The following is a 20,356-nucleotide window of genomic DNA, read 5'->3' on the forward strand; positions in this document are numbered from 1 at the left end:
ATTGGCTCTGTAGACTAGAATTCTGAGGTATTTTTTAAGCAGAACTTGTTATGTTGATACACAGAAGTTTTCTAAGAAACTGAGCTAATATAGTATCTAAAGCTTTTTATGCTCCTTCAATACCTTATGCTCCTGCTTAAGTTGAACTACAGAAAACAGAACAGCCAAACTTAGAAATTAGTTCCCACCTTGATAGAAACCTCAATGTACCACAATGAGAGAGTTCATTAGTCAATGTAGGGATCCGTCTTGTTAAATTTATAAGCTACACAACTTGCCTTCATTCCTTAATCACGGTTTTCAATTTTTAGTGGATCTATAATTGATAATCCAATGTGTCAAGCTCATTTTCAGCTTCAGTGCCTGCCTGGTCCTCCAAGACCCATCTGTTCTGACTCATTGCCTGATTCTGATATTTTACTCTCTTCCTGGTGGTTCATCTGATTCTAGCAACTTGCTTCTGATTTAACTATTTTCTAAGCATAAATAGCTTTTGAGTTTATCACCTACCTAAATCTACATTCCACATTTTGCCTTAAGCTTCTTATTCAAAGAACATTTCTTGAATTTCAAACCTTTCATGTTCCTAGATCCTTGTGGAATGAGCAGTCTTATCAAACTGCTCCTTCCACTAACGAGACCCTAATTTTTCTGCTCTTTAGGTCACATGGGTCAAAGGAAGAAAATGGCAAAAATCAGGTCAAATATCAATAGTAAATCCTGCTTGGGTTTATGCTGAAGCCAGAAATTAGAGAGCCTTGATCAAAAGTAGTGCCAAAATATACTCCTTTTCTGACAGTTCTAAGTAATTGCAATCTACAGTAGGCCAGCTATAATGTGTGCAAGGTCATCCTGTATCTCCTTCCACATTTTTATTTGACAGGAAGAATATGCAGCATATCTCCTTCTCTGGACCATCATAGAATTCATGTTACTATTAGCCAGTACCAATAAGTCTGCTGCCAAAAAAAGCATGGCAGGATGGGAGCTGCCTGGAGCAGCCTGGGTGTGTGACTGTCTCTGAACCTTGTCATCACTTATTAATCATCATGTGCTGCTTGAAACACATTGGCCTTCTACCAAGTCTCAGCAACCAGTATGAAGTGAGGTGAAACACATCATCTCTTTTTTTTCCCACTTACTTTTGTCTCATAGTATCAAAATCAATTCAAAAGAACCTTGCTTTTTTTTCCGACAGGATGGAGCTCAATTCAAGTTTTAGATTTCCACTTAAAAATATGATATTCCTTCTTAAAAGAATGTTCTACTTCTATTATTAAAAGATGACATGTTTGCTTACAGAATCTGTAGAGCAATATTTTAGCAGAGCAGTTTTTTGATTTAAAAAGTAACAAAACAGCAAGGGAAATATCTATCAAAATGAAAAATTCACATATACTTTGATCTGGCAATCCTATTTCTAGAAATACATGCTACACTTACACCTACAAATATACAAAATAACTTATGTAACAATATTTCTTGTCCTGTTGTTTGCAACAACAACAACAAAATAATCTAAATCTCCATTAACAAGAGTTTGGTTAAAAGAGATTGTGTTGCATTCATAAATGGAATAAAATGTAACTGAAACAACAGGACAATATTCTGTGTACTATTAGGAGATTTTGCCAAGGTATTTGTTAAGGAAATCAATCCTCATTATTCACAGATTCCGCATTTGCAGATTCACCTACTCGGTAAAATTTCTTTGTAACCCCAAAATCAATGTCCACAGGACTTTTGCATCCATTTGAGCATATGCACAGAGCAGCAAAATATTTGAGTCACCTACTGCACATGTTCCCAGCTGAGGTGAACAAGGTGACTGCCTTCTCATTTCATTGCTCATACTGTAAACAAGTACTCTTTTGGGGGTCTGTTTTGTGCCACATTTTTTACAACTTTTTGTGCTTTTTATTGGCAATTTTGTTATTTAAAATGGCTGCTCAAGTCCTGCCTACTATTACCAAACACAGGAAGATTTTGATATGCCTTATGGAGAAAAATATATGCCTCGTGGACACAGTGGCAATCTCTGTGGAAGGCAACTAAGTGATTGGAGGATAGACTTTTGAACATCTGGAGATTTTATATCAATCACATGCCTCACTGAATCAAAAAATACATAATTTTATAAAAGAACAACAGATTGTATTCTTCCTGTTTGCGGTGTTGCGAAGAGTGGCTTCTGATTTGTTATTGGTATAAAAAGCAGATTATCTGAAGAGGATTATAATTTTCATTGTCCACCTTTATTTCTTTTGTACTCAGAGGGAATAACTCCTGCCTGGGAGATTCTGTCATCCTTGGTGCTGAACATACTCCTTGCTGAAAACAGTTACCAGATTGCGTACTTTGTATCTTCCGACAAGAGAGAAACAGATGTGCACCCTTCCAAAATTCCATTTGGGAAATACAAAGAGCAGAGGAGAGGATTAGAGTTTGACTTTTTAGCAAGAACACATGGCTATTTATTATTGTAGTTTCACAAAAGAATATCCTGTGAGTAGTATTAATACGAGCACTATCACTGAAAATAATTTCAGGTGTCTTTATAGGAATTTAAATTATATCAAAACTCTGTTCAAGAAAAAGAGAATTATACATGCTCAGTGATACCCCATGTATTTTCTCAGATATCTCTCTTTTTGATGTAATTAGGAACAGAGAAAAGGAGAAGAGGTGATCCAGAGATGAAAATAAATATTTGGTAGGACTTTGGATTCTCTAAATCTGCTTTCATAAATACAAATCAGGGATAAAGAAACATGCCAACAGCATATATAAATATGGAGTAGCATCTATGCTAAAATTTCTCTTTCTCTAGTATCTTTAGGATATAACCAAAATCAGGGATATTTGAGTGTAGAGGGAGCTGGTTGTAGATAGTTGTAGACAATTATAGCAATTAGGGCAGAGGTGATGGGCAGCAGATGCACAGAACCTGGGGAATGCTGGCTACCGAGGTCTTTAGACTAATTAGCAAGTCTGTTATTGTACATGGGTGTACAAGGATAGAACTGTGAAAAACAAAGATTACTCCTTTCCAAGTTCAGCTTATCAAGGGACCTCCTGCTATCTGAAGTGGCTAATGTTAAAAACATTTCTGTTAACCAGAAGAACATGAAAGAGAAAGAGAAAACACACGATAAAAAATATCTTTCTATTGACAATAACTTGAAATTGAATCACATTAAATTTAGCAAGAGCTTTCCTGAAATGAATAAAGATGCGAATCAATTAAACATAGAGGCACTTTTCAAAAGAGGATGTTTCTGAAGTGTTGGTTATTGTGCATAGTGCCTGCTCTGTTTGGGCAACTTTTACTTGATCTTTCCAGTTAAACACTTTGAACAGAATGTAATATAGCCAGTGTTTATTTGAGGCTCCCTTATTTTTTGTTGTTATAAAATTGCTCTCAATACAGAGCATCACCACCACCAACACAACACATAACACACACACACACTTTTTTTTCTTTTTAATCAGATTTTACTGTTGGATTCCTAGTTCTTCATCTTGGTTTCCATTTTGGCTTTGGCCCCATTGGGGTTTGGGAGATTTGTTTGATGATTTTCATTTTGGGGAGCTATCTGGGCTGATTAAAAATATGTGCTTTAGTGTCAGACAAGACAAAAATCTGCTTCAACATTTACTAGCTATATTATTTCTCTATTGTTACTGTAGCAAATTACCACAAACTTGGTAGTTTGAAACAACACAGACTTTTGTCTCCATTTCTGAAGACCAGATGCCAAAATGGGCTCCATTTAGGCTAAAATCAAGGTGTCAGCAGGGCTGCGTTTTTTTCTGGGTACTCTAGCAAAGAATCTGTTCCCCTGCCTTGACTTGGAGAGATTAAAGAAAATCTCACTTTAGATTTTCCACATTTTTAATTTGTTTTCACCAAAGAATTTTCTTTTTTTTTCTTTTAGATTTTATTTATTTATTTGACAGAGAGAGAGACAGCGAGAGAGGGAACACAGGCAGGGGGAGTGGGAGAGGGAGAAGCAGGCTTCCCGCTGAGATCATGACCTGAGCTGAAGGCAGACACTTAAGGCCACCCAGGCGCCCCTCACCAAAGAATTTTCTAAGGAAGCAATTTTGGAATCTAAATTTATTTTGAAAGCCTCTTCATACCAATAAAAAATTAAAGACCAATGAATGTTTGAAATTGTACACCTTTTTCATAGTATGACAGTTCTCAAATGAATTTTGTTCAGATCTCCAGAAGCAGCTCCCATAATCCTCAATGATCCTTAATGAAATTGTGCCATTCAGTGATAGTCACATGGAATAGAGTGCTATCATAAATATATGTAAGGAGTGTAGCCCAGAGGAGAAACAGACTTCAATTTAGACAGAGACAGTTTTAAGAGCACGTCCATGATCAGTAAGAGTGCAGGGCGTGCAACTTCATATGTGCAGAATCTAGCCATCAAACTAATCATCACTCTTTGAGAATCTGACCAAACTGCAGACTCCTGGTATATGGGACCAAACATAGTAGTTCTCAGAGATACAAAGACAAGATTGAGAAAAAATCTTTGATGTTTGGATAAGGTGACCCAAGGAAAACAGTGTACAGGGATGCCAAACAAGACTTTCTGGATTTGTTTTTATAGATGGACTTATCAAGTCTATTCCAATCCTCTCCCTAAACATTCACTCTCATAAATTTAAAGCATACAGAGGCAAGAACAGATAAGGTCAAGCAAACAGTACTTCTATTAGCCACAAGGCAAGTTTCCATCAAGGCTGAGAGTTCATAAATCAAATTAGTTATCATAGGAAAAGGGAAATCATTTCTTAGGGAGAAATATAAACTTAACATTTGTGGCTCAGTGAAAAATAATTGGAGCTCAAATCCAATTCAAGACTTGCCTCACCATTCTGATAATGCGAGGTTTTAAGGATCTTATGCTGAAGCATTGAAAGCCATCTCAGTTGGACTCATGAACCTCAAAAGAGTAGAAATTTCAAAAATATGACTAATCTCAATAAAGCAAAATCTAAGGTTATTTAAACTCAGTTTAGTAAGGGAGAAAAAACACTACCTTGACAAACTTTTAGCGTATCAGTAGGGAGAGATTAGAAGTGAGATTTTTATAGGGTTTGGATTCTGGCTTAAATTGGTTTAAAGCACGTTTTTCATAGGGAACTGATTGGGATCAGACAAAGTTTAGGACATAATAGTTCAGGATTGGTGTACCTAGTAAGGGAAGGTTCTGGAAATAAGTGTTAAGAAGTAAACTTTTGTTTGATAAGCAACCTGTTTGAACAGATGAGTAGAATACTGTTCTCTCAGATAAACTGATTTATAAGAATTTCCTGAAGCAAATAGTGAAGTTATTTATTGATTTACAGTCTTATCTTTTCTGGGCTGGAACAAACAAGTCATGTTGACACAGATGCTCTCCGTCTTAGCCCTAACAGTTCTGTCATATTGATGTAGGTGATCATTGCTCTCAGACACATTTTCCTACCCTCCAACTCCACTTGCAGGTATGTGGGACCATATAGCCTGGATTTAGAGAATGGGATAAGGGTTGAAGTGATAAATGCAACTTCAGAGTTGTTTTCTTAAGAAGAAAAAAATGTACCCCCTTTCTTCCCTTCCTCCCTTCCCACTGCTTGGAAAGTAATAGAAGGATCCAAAGCAGTTACTATAAACCACAGGAAGGAAACTTAATGTTGAAGATAGCAGAACAAAATAATGGAACCCTAGGTCCCCATCATGCCCTATCACCTCAGTCCTGAACTACTTATGTTCAGACTATTACAAAGGTCTATCTTATTTAAGCCTCTGTTATTTTTGAATGTTTTTCAGCAGTCCAACCAGTATCCTAACTAAAACTGCATCTCAAAATTAGTATGTCCACCTCTTTGGTATATCAATTTTTCTTTACATTTAAATACCACACTCAGTCATTCAGCACATCCTATCAGCAAGCCCTCAAATCTCATCTGCAAACCTCCTACTTCTTTCCGCCTCTACACCCACCACTCCCACCCAAACAAGGAGCATTTCTTGCCAAGCACTACAGCAGGCTCCCATTCATCCCTTGCTTCTACATTTGACCACTCTACAAACCATACTCTATCTAACTAAAGCATCGTCATTTTAAAACAGAAACCAGATCATGCCATTCCCCTGTGTAAATTGTTCCTTTACACCTAAAATTAAATCCAAACTGTTTCCCATGGTGCTTCAAGCCACAATAAGATGTGACACTTGCCTACCTCCTCAGTGTCAATGGTCATCTCTCTCTCTACCTCACTCACTATGGTCCAGCCATCCTGGCCTTCTTTGAATTCCTTCATAATCCAAAGAGGACCCCCTATTCACTGACCTTCTGCACTTGATCTTTCCACTAGCTAGACTGGGCCTTCCCCTGATCTTTGTTATGTCTGGCTTCTCATTATACAAGTCTCATTCCAAATATTTCTTCATAGTGTAACACTTTCTGAAATAATATTATTTTCCTTGTTTCTCCTTTATTGTCTGCCTTTCCTACTAAAATATAGCTCTAAGAAAGCAGCTACTTGTCTGTCTTGTTCACCATTGCCATCTCAATGCCCAGAACAGAGCCTGGGACATGATACACACTTTGAAATACGCATTGAATGAATAAATGAAATGGGACCATGGATACTAATTGCTTTCTGTAGTGCCTGGCACATAACTGAAGGTAACTAACTCATAGGTAATGTGCTGCTGTTGTTGTATTGATGATGACTTGAATCGTCACTTCATAACTGAAGGTAACTAACTCATAGGTGATGTGCTGCTGTTGTTGTATTGATGATGACTTGAATTGTCACTTAACTCCTAGCTCTATGGTATGGGTTCAGTGCTGTTCAGGTCTTGAGTTGAGAGAGAGAGCCTCCCCCTTACTTCATGAGACTTTCCTCCTCTGAATCCCATTGGCAGAGCTTCCTTTTTTCTTTCCTCCACACCCAGCCCACAGGGAGAGATCTGATGCCAACTCAGTTGGGAGTTCCAAATGTGTCACAAAATACTTACCAGTCGACTTGATTACAGGCACTAACAATTTCCACAAATATTTAAATCAGCAGCTTCATAGTTCTACCTGATTTGACTCTTTCTTCTTTGTTTATAACAAAATTTTATGTGTGTTCCATACCACATCCTCTAAATAGTCTCAGGAACTACAAGTTCATAGACCACTGACCAGGTAGAATCACAAAACAAAAGTGTTAGACATGAACTAGAACTTGAGCTTTGGTTCATAGTCTAACACTCCCTCTACCTCACTATGGAATAAATACATCTATTTAAAATAAACTTCCCATTTTTAAAGACAGGACAAGAAAGTAAAAGAGGATTGGCTTTCTATTCTCTAGAAAATAATCCTCCAGGTCTTAAGGTATAAACCTAAAAAGTTGAGGGAGAGTGGCAAAAACCATATAGACAGATAGATATGGATATAGATATAGATACATAAATGTCTTGAGAATGAAGTTACTGCATGTTATAAGCATGAAGATTGGAATTTAGTCCCCCTTGTACTAGGGCCCAATATCACTCTAGGAGCCCAGAATGTGAAAACATATAGTGGACACCAAGGTAATTTTTTCCTTCTTTCAGTTAATACCCTTCTCATCTTTGTGCCAATAGGAGACAGAATAGAGCAGAAAACATAGTTTCTAAATAAAGCAGTTAACCCCTTAACCTCATTCAGCATAAACATGGTAATATTATTGTTGGAATAATGAAAATGACAGTAATTAGACAGAAAGAAAAAAGAGAAAGTAAGAGAATTTATATGCATTGTATGTTCCCTGAGTGAGAAAGATGTGAATTAAATTACTGTGTTATTGGCAATAGAGCCAATTGCTATTTATGTTATGCCAGTGATCGTTGTCTCTCTCTCTTGCTCTCTCTCAATTTCCAGGGTTTAGCTGTGAGAGAGAAAACTATTGACTAATTAGAGAAGAAAGGAGAAAAAGGAGTAACAAGATAGAATGTCCAATATAGCAAGAAAATATGATACTACAGAAAGAATATGGGCTTCAATCCTCACCTCCACTATTCCTGAATTGTGTGTCCCTAACAAGCTATTTAATCTCTTCAAGTTTTTTTCTCTGCATCTGTAAACATGAGATTTCAAGCAATCCATACATAGTATATGTTCTCAAAAAGTGTATAGTTCCTTAGTCATGTCACCTTGATCATAGCTTTTCCTGACCTTTTGCAAATTTCACACTCTACAAATCAGCTGCAATGTACAAGGACCCTGAAACAGCCCAGAGTATTAGTAATAATAAAAATAGTGGCATGTAGTATTATCTTCAACAAGTATTTCTCAATTCTATCCCCACTGTTTTGATTGCCTTATCTCATTTTAATTTATTTAAAATTAATTTTTTTTTCTTTCAGGGGCACCTGGGTGGCTCAGTTGGTTAACTGTCTGGTCATGAGTTCAGGGTTCTAAGATCAAGCCCTGCGTCAGGATCCACGCTCAGTGGGGAGTCTGCTTGAGATTTTCTCTCTCCCACTCCCTCTGCCCCTCCTCTCTCTCTCTCTCTCTCAAATAAATTAATTAAATCTTAAAATATTTTTTTATTTACATATCACCTAGATAAATCCAACTTACCTGTTTTATATATGGAAAAAAATATAATAGAGTTGTTGGGTTATAAAACACTAGAATCATAAAAATCAACCCTATGTTTCTTGGATAACTCTTGACTTGAAGTTAATTACAAAATCTTATCCCAAGAACAGAACTGAAATTATGTCTTAGTCAGCTTGGGCAGCCATACAGAATACCATAAACTGGGTGGCTCAAACAACTGACCTTTATTTCTCATAGGTATGGAGGCTGGGAAGATCAAGGTACCTGCAGTTTCTATGTCTGGTAGAAGCTCTCCTCCTGGCTTGCAGAAGGCTGCCTTTCTGCTGTGTCCTCACATAGTAGAGAGAGGAAGCTTTGGTGTCTATTCCTTTTCTAACAAGGGCATCATTAATCCTGCCATGGCCCCTCTCTTGACCCTCTCCTAATGGGTCCACCTACTAACACCATCACTTTGGGGATTAGGGTTTCAACATATGAATTCTGAAGGGGACACAAACAAAAGTCTATAACAAACGGCCTTGCTAAAAAGAGGAGAGAGAAATAAATATGCATGTTGATGTCTAACAGCATTAAAAACAGGACAAATTAGCTCTGCAAAATAAGACATCTTAACTCCTACCATTCACTCAAAATCACTTAAATAAATTCTGCTAAATCATATAGTGTTTGGATTAATCCTTGGAGTAAATGAATAGTTATAACAGTCATCAAAGAATATGAAGCTATCTTTTGGCATCATAAAATTAATGAACAAAATTTTTACTCTTCAGACCATATTTTCATTGAGTCATCAAAGAAGTAGAATGAATGCATTTGGAAAGATTGATCAAATTTTGTAGAGATGTCTTGAATTAATGCAGAGTTAAAGTTGTATTTTTTAAAACTTTAAAAATATCCTATTTTTTAACTTAAAAATATTTAGTTGAAGGATCTGGATAACAACAAAACAGAAACTTAAAAGTTAAAACTTTCCACAACTCTGATATTTACTGTTAAAATCCTCCAGGATATTTTGAGAGAAACAAATGCCTAAGTAGTTCAGAAATGAACATTTTCTCATGCATGGAAAACAACCAGATGTTTTCTTCCTGAAAAAAAAAGTTATCTTTTTTTGGAAAATGTTTGCTATCCTACCTAAATATCATTAATTGTACAATAACAATTGTTTTTTGGTAGTACCTTTAACCTTTTCCCCTAAATCAGCTACAAAATTATCACTTCTGCAGAACAGGATAGTTTCTAAAGGCCATTTCATAAGAAAATAGTTCCAGTCTAAAGAAGGATAAAGTATTATAAAATTCAAAGAAATGCAAGAGAAAAAAAAAAACAGAGTCTACAAAATTCAATGAAATGCAAGAAAGAGAGGGGCGCCTGGGTGGCTCAGTCGTTAAGCATCTGCCTTCGGCTCAGGTCATGATCCCAGGGTCCTGGGATCGGGCCCCGCATCGGGCTCCCTGTTCGGTGGGAAGCCTGCTTCCCCCTCTCCCACTCCCCCTGCCTGTGTTCCCTCTCTCGCTGTGTCTCTCTCTGTCAAATAAATAGATAAAATCTTTAAAAAAAAAAAAAGAAAAGAAAAGAAATGCAAGAAAGAGAAAAAAAAAAAGAGTCTACAAAAAATATCTCTCATGTTTGAGCCTGTATGACACTCATAGTTTGTCCTACCCTGACTTTTATATTAGTTATAAATATCTAAATCGGCCATTTATATGTATACATTTTCTTCTGTACAATTAATAAACACGATTTGTATTAACTGCCAAGAAGACAGAAAGGTTGAGAAACTTGCCCATGGTTACAGGAGGGCATTGTGAAAGCCAGGAACTGAATCTGAGCATAGTTTCAAATCTAAGTCATTCATTCTTCTGCCTTTTGGTAGTCCTGGATTAACTGGCCTAAAGAGTAAAAGATTATGTCAAGAAAGATGGACTTGCTAGAAAATGTGAAGGAGGTGAGAGGAACAGGGATTGTTTCATTGCCACAAAGATTTAGTGCCATAGTATTAAATTTGGTGATAAAAAAAAGCCAATTGAGTAGGGAATATCATATTTTCCATTGTGATAGTTCAGCTATGATAAAAGAAGATACTTGAAGATAAAAATAATGTTTTAAAACAGCTGTTTTCTTAATACTATGTGAATGATACAAAAACATTAAATCATAAGTTGTACCTTCAAGGAAAATAAATCTAGTATGGAAGAAAAAGCATAACTAAAATTTAAAAAGGATCTATAATTTTAAAAATGGTTCAAAAAAGCAATAAAAAGAATAGGCAAGATAACTGGGTAAAGATGACAATATTTAAACTGATTATTAAGATAAATATATCATTAAATTATAATATAAATTAATAACATAATTTATGATACATAAATTACATGTTATATAATAAAAATAATATATAATAAAATATTATTATTTTATGATAAGATTAGGAGACTCCTTCCCATCTTACTAAAATAAAATAAGGCATTTTCCTTAAGGAAATAAAAATCATTTAATTAAATGTAATTTTAACATATCAATAATAGTGTTTTAGGACTCAAACTTCATTATATTGGAGAATTATATTAGACAACAAAATATAATTAAGCCAAAATTATTACATGGTTAGAGGCTTATTTTTCAGGTATACTATGTTTAAAATCCATAATAACATTGCATTGTTCATATATTTAGATAATTTCTGTAGAATACTGAATATTCTGTTCTTTGCATATATAACCATATGCTGATGTAATTCATATGAAAATACCAGATTTGCATGTTAGTAAAAACATGGTTTGTGAGTTTGTTTGTTTTATCTTTCCATTCCTCTGGGAAATAATTGTGGTCTTTTGCAAAAGTGAAATAGCACAATTTCCTGTATTTTTGATGTTCTTCAAAAGACACCACACACTATATAATTCAGTACAGATAGGATGCTGGCATTAAATGAAACTGTTATAGTTGTTCTCTGTGCTTTTTCTAATAATAATTTTGCCACCCCATTCTTCCTTGCCTACAATTTTTAAGCAGATTTAGTGGGAGTGTTTGTATGCCATATGAAATATAATCATAACCTTTAGAATTGAATTTCTCCTTCAACTAATAGTCTTTAAAGTGGATCATTTAAGATTTTCCCCTTTAGCTTCTATATCCCTGTTTAATCATTATTTAACACCTCTACAGTCCTTTATCAGATCATCATTTCTCAAAATTCTTAAGCATGACAGCCTCCTGAAATACCCACTAAAAAGCCATATAGTTAATTTCTGCACAGGGAATGGACACAAGATTATTCTACTATAAATTGTCAGTCTCATCTTCCCAGGCTTGCAGAGACACACACACACAATGATGCTGTTCATTTACAAGTCCACATTTATTATAATGCACTATTTATCATTATTCAGGAAGCTGAGACTCTCCTGTCAAGAGACAGAAGTGTCAAATGAAGTCGGCACGTTCAGGAGATGTAAGCAAAGTCAGCTTTGGTTCAATAGGTATTTCTTTGTACTTAGGAACCTAACCCCAGATGTGTTAATGTGCAAAGCAATAGGGTAGGTGCGATGGAGTTTTATAGATCTACCCAGTGAACATGTGGCAGGCACATGAATACAGAAATCACATCATTTTTCATTGAATCTACTATTCAGAGAAATAATTTAAGGACAGCAATTTACTGAGGACTAACCACTTAGAAAGCATTTATTGAGAGCCTACTGCAGTCTTCATCCACAAATTAGGCAAAAATAGTCTTTGCAGCACATATTACTTGGAGGACACTGTTCCTTCCTTCCTACATAGGGCTCTTGTTATGAGGAATAAAGAAGACCCATTTGGGTCTCCTCTCATATTGTTTCATATGAAGGAACTTTGAGAAAGGCTTATATGCAACTATTTAAAGTATGTCTGGCAGAAAAATAGAAGAAATGAATTCAATAATTTCACTTCTGTCCTGCCTTGAGAAAGACTCCTTTCAAGATTTTTTCTGTATAGCCACTGTTTTAAGTAATTCAATACTATACATGAAATTGGAAAGATAATTCTCTCAAATTCAGACTGGCCAACTTAAAGTTATTTAAGCAGACATGATCAGTCTAATGTCATTAGAAGTTAGGACTATTTAGCTATTAGAAGTAGGAAAGGGGGGGGAAAGAAGTAGAAAAGGAAAAGATAAAAAATCAGACTTAATATAGGATTCTGTTTACAGTTTTTTTTAAAGCCATAAAGTTTAAATATACCCTTAACCATTATCACCCTACTTCAAGAATTAAACCCAACCACATCAACCCTAAAAGGAAAAATAAGAAATTATTCAAGATTGCTTGATATGTAATAATTTCTACACTTCATATTGATTTCAGAAAGGAATAAGAAAATACATTTAAAATAAATGTTTTTATTTGGTTTTTTTTTTGTCCTATCAAGCATATAAAAATTAAGACTGGAGGATCAAATAATGATTCTCTGAAACAAATATAAAAATTTTCTACTATAAATTACTGAATAGCAGAAAGGTTAGAAGAAGGACATTGGTGAAAATAACGGAGTAAGAACATCTAAAACTAATGCCCTCATAAAAGCAATGAGAACATGGCAAGAAATTATCAAAATTAACTTTTCAGAACTATGAAAATTAAGCTAAGGTTTACAATAACCCAGGGAGGATTTATTCAAGAAAAGCAACAATGAGCTCTGTGGCATTTTAAATCCCCTGAGTTCCATCTCTAGCTAACTAACCTGAAATCCAACAACCCATATCATGGTGAAAACCAGCAGCCTGGAGATCACTGGAGGAACAAAAACAGAGTTGAAACTTCTGTTAAACTCCATTTCCAGAGAACCACTATCAGTTGACCTATTTGGCGGTTTCTGCAAGACCTTCCTTGTAAGTCTGTCTTCATTTGACCTGTGATAGAACTTCCCCAATGCAAAAATCTTTTCCCTTGAGAGTATTTGTTAAAAGCAAATACAGGCCTTTGTTTAACTTCATGGCTGCCTGAGGAAGTGGATCACAATCGAAGCAAATAATAGATGGACCAAAAGCTTAAAAAGAAAAGCTAGGGGATAAGATGTCCACAGTCTCTTTGGAAAGATCTAACCTATTCCTGAGAATCTAGAGGGTCATTTCCATACATAAGACTGCGCACATGTTCAGCGCTATGTGCCTCCTCAAGAAAGACTTAAGAAGGCCCTAAGCTATTTCTTATTTCTGCTTGAACTTGAAACTCTTCACGAGCAGGAAGTGAAGTCTAAGGCAGAGCTAGTAATTGTCAGCTGAGTACTGAAGCAAAGCCTTAACATGCATACAGAGCCTCTTAGCAAAGACTGAGATTTATTGGTTCTGGGTTCATAAGGAAATTTGCATTGAATCATTAGTTCACCACTAAACTAATTGACAGAGACATCAGCAGCCACACATGATAAATAACATAGACTCTACAGAATTAGTTTAGAAAGTCACTGAACAAACAGTAGGGGATAAATGAAGCTTTAGAGGAACAGAGTTTTTGTATACTATGAAATTAAGTTGTTATAAATAAGATGTTAATTGTGATCCTCATGACAATCACTAATAACTCAAAAACACAGTTTGAAAAAAGGAGGAGGAATTTAAATGGCACATTAGAAAATATCTATTTAACACAAAGAAAGCAGTCATGAAGAAATAGAGGGAAAAAACAGACATAAGACATTAGATAACAAACAGAAAGTTATGATGGGAAGAATGATGTGCTTTCTGAATGAGATTATATACTAGTGGGAGTCGATGAAGCAAAGAGATATACAAATGCTATAGGAGTAAGGTCTTTGGCTTTTTCCAGATTACTCCATCTTTTGCCTTGATCTGCATTGACTTTTTAAACCAACCAAGAGGGGCGCCTGGGTGGCTCAGTCATTAAGTGTCTGCCTTCGGCTCAGGTCATGATCCCAGGGTCTTGGGATCGAGCCCCACATCAGGTTCCCTGGCAAGTGGGGAGCCTGCTTCTCCCTCTCCCACTCCCCCTGCTTGTGTTCCCTCTCTTGCTCTGTCTCTCTCTGTCAAATAAATAAATAAATGATCTTAAAAAAAAATAAAGTAAAAAAAATAAACCAACCAAGAAATCCTTTGAGAATAAATACACCATCTTCCGATATTCTGCATGTGGTGAGAGACAGATGGAAAAGTACCTTTCAAAACCTTAGAATAAGGAGTAAAGGAGAATAATGGTCCAACTTCCACATAAAACCTTCACTAATGATTTCATTAGAGCCTCCTACCTAATGTTTATCCCAGGCTGATTGTTGATCAGAAAACAGTTTGAGAGAAGACAGGAAAGATAAGGAGGAGGAGGAGAGGAAGGGCAGGGCAGAGGAGACAAAGACAATGATTCCTAATGAAAGAGAGGGAAAATATATATTCTCTAGCCTGGCTTCAGTCTTTCAACAGTAAAATCATAGACTATAATTCAAGTTTGTTTCTTGTTTCTTATTTCTTTCTTACTTGAGTCCATCACACTAGTCAAACAAGCCCTCGATGCACACTTAATAGTGCACTTCCTCACATCTTCTCTCCTATTTTGACATTTTTTTTCCTAAAATGCTATTCTTCTCTCCCATATAAAAAGTGTCTTTTCTTTGAGATGTCTTTTATTCTTTAGATCCTACCTTCATTAATATTTTCCAGGTGGGCTCTGCTCAAAATGATATCTCTACATTTGAAGGTACGTTCATTTCAGTTATCATTTATTACTTTTGTCTTAATTCTGATCTAAGCATGTCAGGTTCAGATGAATATACCAATGGCTTGAACTTCAATGGGTTTATCTCAACAGATGAAATCTGGAAGTAAGCAGTGCAAGGATGATCTAGAGTAGGGATCATTAAACTACAGCCCTTTTATGGAAATACAGTCATATTCATTCATTTACATATTGTCTATGACTGCTTTCACACTGCAATAGCAGAGTTGAGTAGTTGCAACCCCTTATGGGAAAAGGTTGGTTTAGACACACCACAAGGTCATCAAGGACTCAAGCTTCCCCCACTTTCTACTCCTACCTATCCTCAGTAACAAGCTTTTACCCTCACAGCCTTTCAGATTTCCAAAGCCTGCTTTATTTCTAGTCAGTTCCAGCCATTAGGTTCATATATCAAAGAGTAAGATGGAGAAACAGAAAGGGGGGAAAATAATAATTGAATGAATTATTTCCCTTTACAGACTATCTAGAAGTCCCAGCATATGTGCTAATATCTTTTTGACCAGAACTTATAACCACTTCTAGTGGAAGAAGGCAAGAGATAAGTCTTTTAGCTAAACATATTGCTACACTTGACAATATGAGGGTTCTGTAAAGAAGGAAAAGGAAAGACAGATATTGTGTCAGCAATTAGCAAACTCTACCATAATTAGGAATTGTTTGATTTTAAGAAACACCCAGTCAAACTAGCTTAAGTTAGTATTTAATGAAAGAATTGAAAGGAATCTCATGGAATCCGAGGGCGAATGTCTTATCTGGTCTTATGAAGGAGAGGAACTAGAAATTAGACAGGATGTTCCTTTCCTTCTTTCCTCATCTTTCCTGGGCCATTTGGTCACCCTGCTGTTTTGGCTCTCTAATTCTCCCTCTGGATACCAGATTTCACTGCAGAAGCAGATTCAATCCAAAATTCTATGCTTTTCTTTGAATATGATAACAAATGTCCTTTAGCCTTGACTTTGTTTCTTTTTTTGATCTATACCTATCCTCAGTAACAAGCTTTTACCCTGAATACCATGATTAGAGTCTCTGAGTCACAAATTAAGATTCATGAAAGATAGAAACTCATTGGTATAACTTTGGTCACTTTTCTACCTATGATTAGATCAGTTGTGGACTGTTGATAGTTTCATGTGGGCTAGCAAACTCTCCAGGCTCTAGGAGGTAAATTCTCTGAGAAGGAGTATGTGAGAGGCATAAAGATGACAGGTATCTGGTGCCTAGCTTCTATATGCTTATCTTTTATAATCATATACTGCCAAAAATACCTTATACTATTGGTGATATGTTTAATCTTTTTGAGTGGGCATGTATGGCACCCATTGAGGATTCTGTTTTTCAACTGGAAGATTACCCCTGTGGAACAAAGCAGAGAATAAAAAGAGTATGTTCCCTCTATATTATTCATTATTCTTCCAACATTTTCTAAAGATAGCAGTAAGCTGGTCCCCAAATACATCGTGTAAAACCAGTTTCTTTTCCACTTAAGATATAATGGGATCTTCAGAAGTGATGAGATCTTAGAGGCAGAAAACTAGTGGTCAATATAAGACAACTGACACAATCAGAAATTGGCCAAAAAAAGCAACCTGGGCACATTTAGGCAAGGACTTCTCTAAGTATAAGAATTACACATTTTCCCCCTCAGTCCAATTATAACTTGTCTGAAGACAAAAACCATACTTTATATTTACTTATATGTATTATAGTATGCATTTAGAAAAGTAAGAAATAGTATTTATCAGGTATATAAGAAATCTGAAGAAAAAACCCTCTATTATTAGACTATTGTTATTCTCTGTATTCATTTCACAGAATACATTACCCACAAGACATTGTGTTCTCATAATGCTTCTTTTTTATCCATAATCTCCAAACTCCGCTTGGAAAGAAAAAAAAACAATACTGCTATTCTCGTATATGAAGTGTAATTATATCTCCAGTTCTTCCTTCATCTTTATTATTATTATAAATAAAACCAAGAATACTTAAAATGCCATTTTATTTTCCTTGGTAGGTATTTTCCTAGTCATGTATTTACTTGTCATATATTTTCCTATCGTGCCTACCTCTATATAGCAAAAAGCTATTCCAGTGATTTCAAGAAAAGCTAGCTTTACATAGTGGTTTCAGGGTTGTGGGGAAAGGTAAGAGACATTTGATCCTAACTGAAATATATTTTATAATTCCTTTAGAAGCTATAGTAAGGATATTTTGGGTTTTTTCCATATTTAATGCACTTCTATTTATTTGTTAAGATTTATTTTAATTCCAGTTAGTTACCATACAGTGTTATATTAGTTTCAGGTGTGCATAGAGTAATTCAACAGTTCCATACATCGCATGGTCCTCATCACAAGTGCTCTCCTTAATCTCCTTCACCTATTTCATCCATCCCCCAACCTCCCTTCCCTCTGGTTACCATCACATTGTTCTCTATAATTAGAAGTCTGTTTCTTGGTTTGAATCTCTCTCTCTCTCTCTCTCTCTCTCATTTTTTTCCTTTGCTTGTTTGTTTTGTTTCTTAAAGTCCACATATGAGTGAAATCAGATGGTAGTTGTCTTTCTCTGTCTGACTCATTTTACTTAGCATTAGACTATAGTAAGGTTTAAAACAGAGTGAAAGCTATTACAGAGCTTGAACAGTTATGTGAGACTTCTTTCACCTTTTAAATACAGTGTACTCATAAAGCTATAATGAATCTGACTAGGTTAATTATTTTTTTAAGTTTTGGGTTTGACTTTGCTTTGATGTTTGTTTTTGACATCTATAGTATTTATAGAAAAGAACTGCAAAAATGAATTCATGTTTTTTTTATGAGTTACCTTTTGTGGCAACCATCTGAAAGTCTGAAATGGAATCTTCTGAACTTTTTAATTTTAAAATTGTAGCAATATCTGACTATGAGATGTCATATATCTGTTATTAACCATTACATAGGTTTGATATTCGTTCATTCTCTGTGGAAAAAAATAGGATACCTTCTGTGGTTTTCATAGGTTCTATAAGGTTATTAAGAAAAAATAAGAACATACATTTTTAAAAAGACAGTTTATCAACATATACTATATGTTATGATTTTGGAAAGGCTTTCACACTCCCTTAATATGAATTGCATGGTGGGAATAGCTAACTTAAATAGATATTACAAGTGCAAAAAAAAAAAAGTGTGTTCCATCCTACCTCATGACCTTGCTTCACTCCTATGACCAATGACAATGGCCTTGTCTTGATGATGACATTTAGCTTACTTTGATCCTTACAATGCACAAGAAACACTTTCATCATTGACATTGATTTATTATACATTTGACTTTTTGATGAAATGGAGGGATAAATCCCTCCTTGTTCTATTAGTATGATGGCATGGCATTACAAATTACATGTTTGTTTTCTAGTAAAATATAAATGACACTATAGAAAGCAATTTATCCTAAAACCACAGTATAAACTCCTATATTTTCAAAGAACAGATATAATCAAGTTGATAAACCATGAACCAGGCTTATTTAAATGAGTTGTCTTTTGGCATATGGAAAGAATTATTTTCTGTTATGAAAATCAAACAAGCTGTTAGTGAATCACAGAAGACAAATACAGAAAATTGCCTGGTGAAATCACATTTCAGGAGGATCCATTGCCCATAGCAATGATAAAAGAACAACTGGAATATCAGAAAGAAATGTGTCTGTGTTAGTAATAGAGAAAACAAAATCTCTTTTCCTAATATTGTTCTGAACAAATTAAATATTAATCATGCCAATAAGATAAGTGTTTGAATAACTGAAATACCTATAGTCCTGCCAAAATCCCACAAAATTAAAATTGTGTTTTCAGGAGTACTGGTGGATTAGATACTCTGGCTGCTCCTGTTATTGCAAACAACTAAAAATGCTATATAAAATATTTTTTCTAATATCTTAAAACACATTAATGAACTGACAAAAGCATTGAGAAATACAAAGGGGTTAAAAAAGAAAAGTTTTATTTCAGAGAAGTAAGCAGAGCACTAAAACTTATTTACATATTGAGAGAACTTTTGCTGATCAAGAGAAATTCAGCTTTATTTTCATAAGTTTTAAGGAAATTAATGCCTAGAGAAAAGTTCAAGAAACATCCAAGGTGGAGAGACTACCAGAAAACTTCCAAGATATTCCTGGAAATTCCAAGTACTACCTTCAATGTAAAGGTGAGTTAGAAATAATCCTGGACCCCAAATGTTTACCATGGAAGATTTTAAGAAAATTCCCCAAGTGAAAACTTAAAGCTGAGTTTAGAGTGATCTCCCCTGAAAATTTGTAACCATGTGAGCCTTCCCTCAGTTTGCAACCAGTGTAGTTCAAAACACTGCTAGGTAAGAGTTTGATTAAAAGTGGTCATAGAGGCACCTAGGTGGCTTAGTCGGTTGAGTGTCCAACTCAATTTCAGCTCAGGTCTTGATCTCAGGATCCCAAGATTGAGCCTGCGTTGGGCTCTGCACTGACTGTAGAGCCTGCTTGAGATTCTGTCCCTCTCCCTCTGCCTCTCCCCACAACTTGCTTGTGCATGCACACTCTCTCTATTAAAAAAAAAAAAAGGTGGTCATGGAAACAAATCAAATGAACATGGGGGGAAAAAAGAGAGAAGCAAACTATAAAACAGATTCATAACTATAGAGAACAAACTGAGGGTCGCTGGAGGGGGGTGGGCAGGGAGATGGGTTAAATGGGTGATGGGTATTAAGGAGAGCACTTGTGATGAACACTGGGTTGTATGTAAGTGATGAATCACCAAATTCTACGCCTGAAACTACTATTATACTGTGCGCTAACTAACTGGAATTTAAATAAAAACTTGAAACAAACAAACAAAAATGGCCATGGATTGGAAATGCCTCAGACCTCTAGAAGGGGAACAACTTTACTGAAGAAAATCATTAGCGGAGGAAAAACTTTTACATAAGGTCTCAATACTTAGTGTACAAAATATTCAAGAAATAGAAGCACTCCATCAAAAGTAACAAACATACAAAGAAACAAAATACCATG

Source organism: Leptonychotes weddellii, chromosome 3 (genome assembly GCF_054177405.1).
Source record: "Leptonychotes weddellii isolate Sample4059 chromosome 3, ASM5417740v2, whole genome shotgun sequence".
Classification (NCBI taxonomy): domain Eukaryota; kingdom Metazoa; phylum Chordata; class Mammalia; order Carnivora; family Phocidae; genus Leptonychotes; species Leptonychotes weddellii.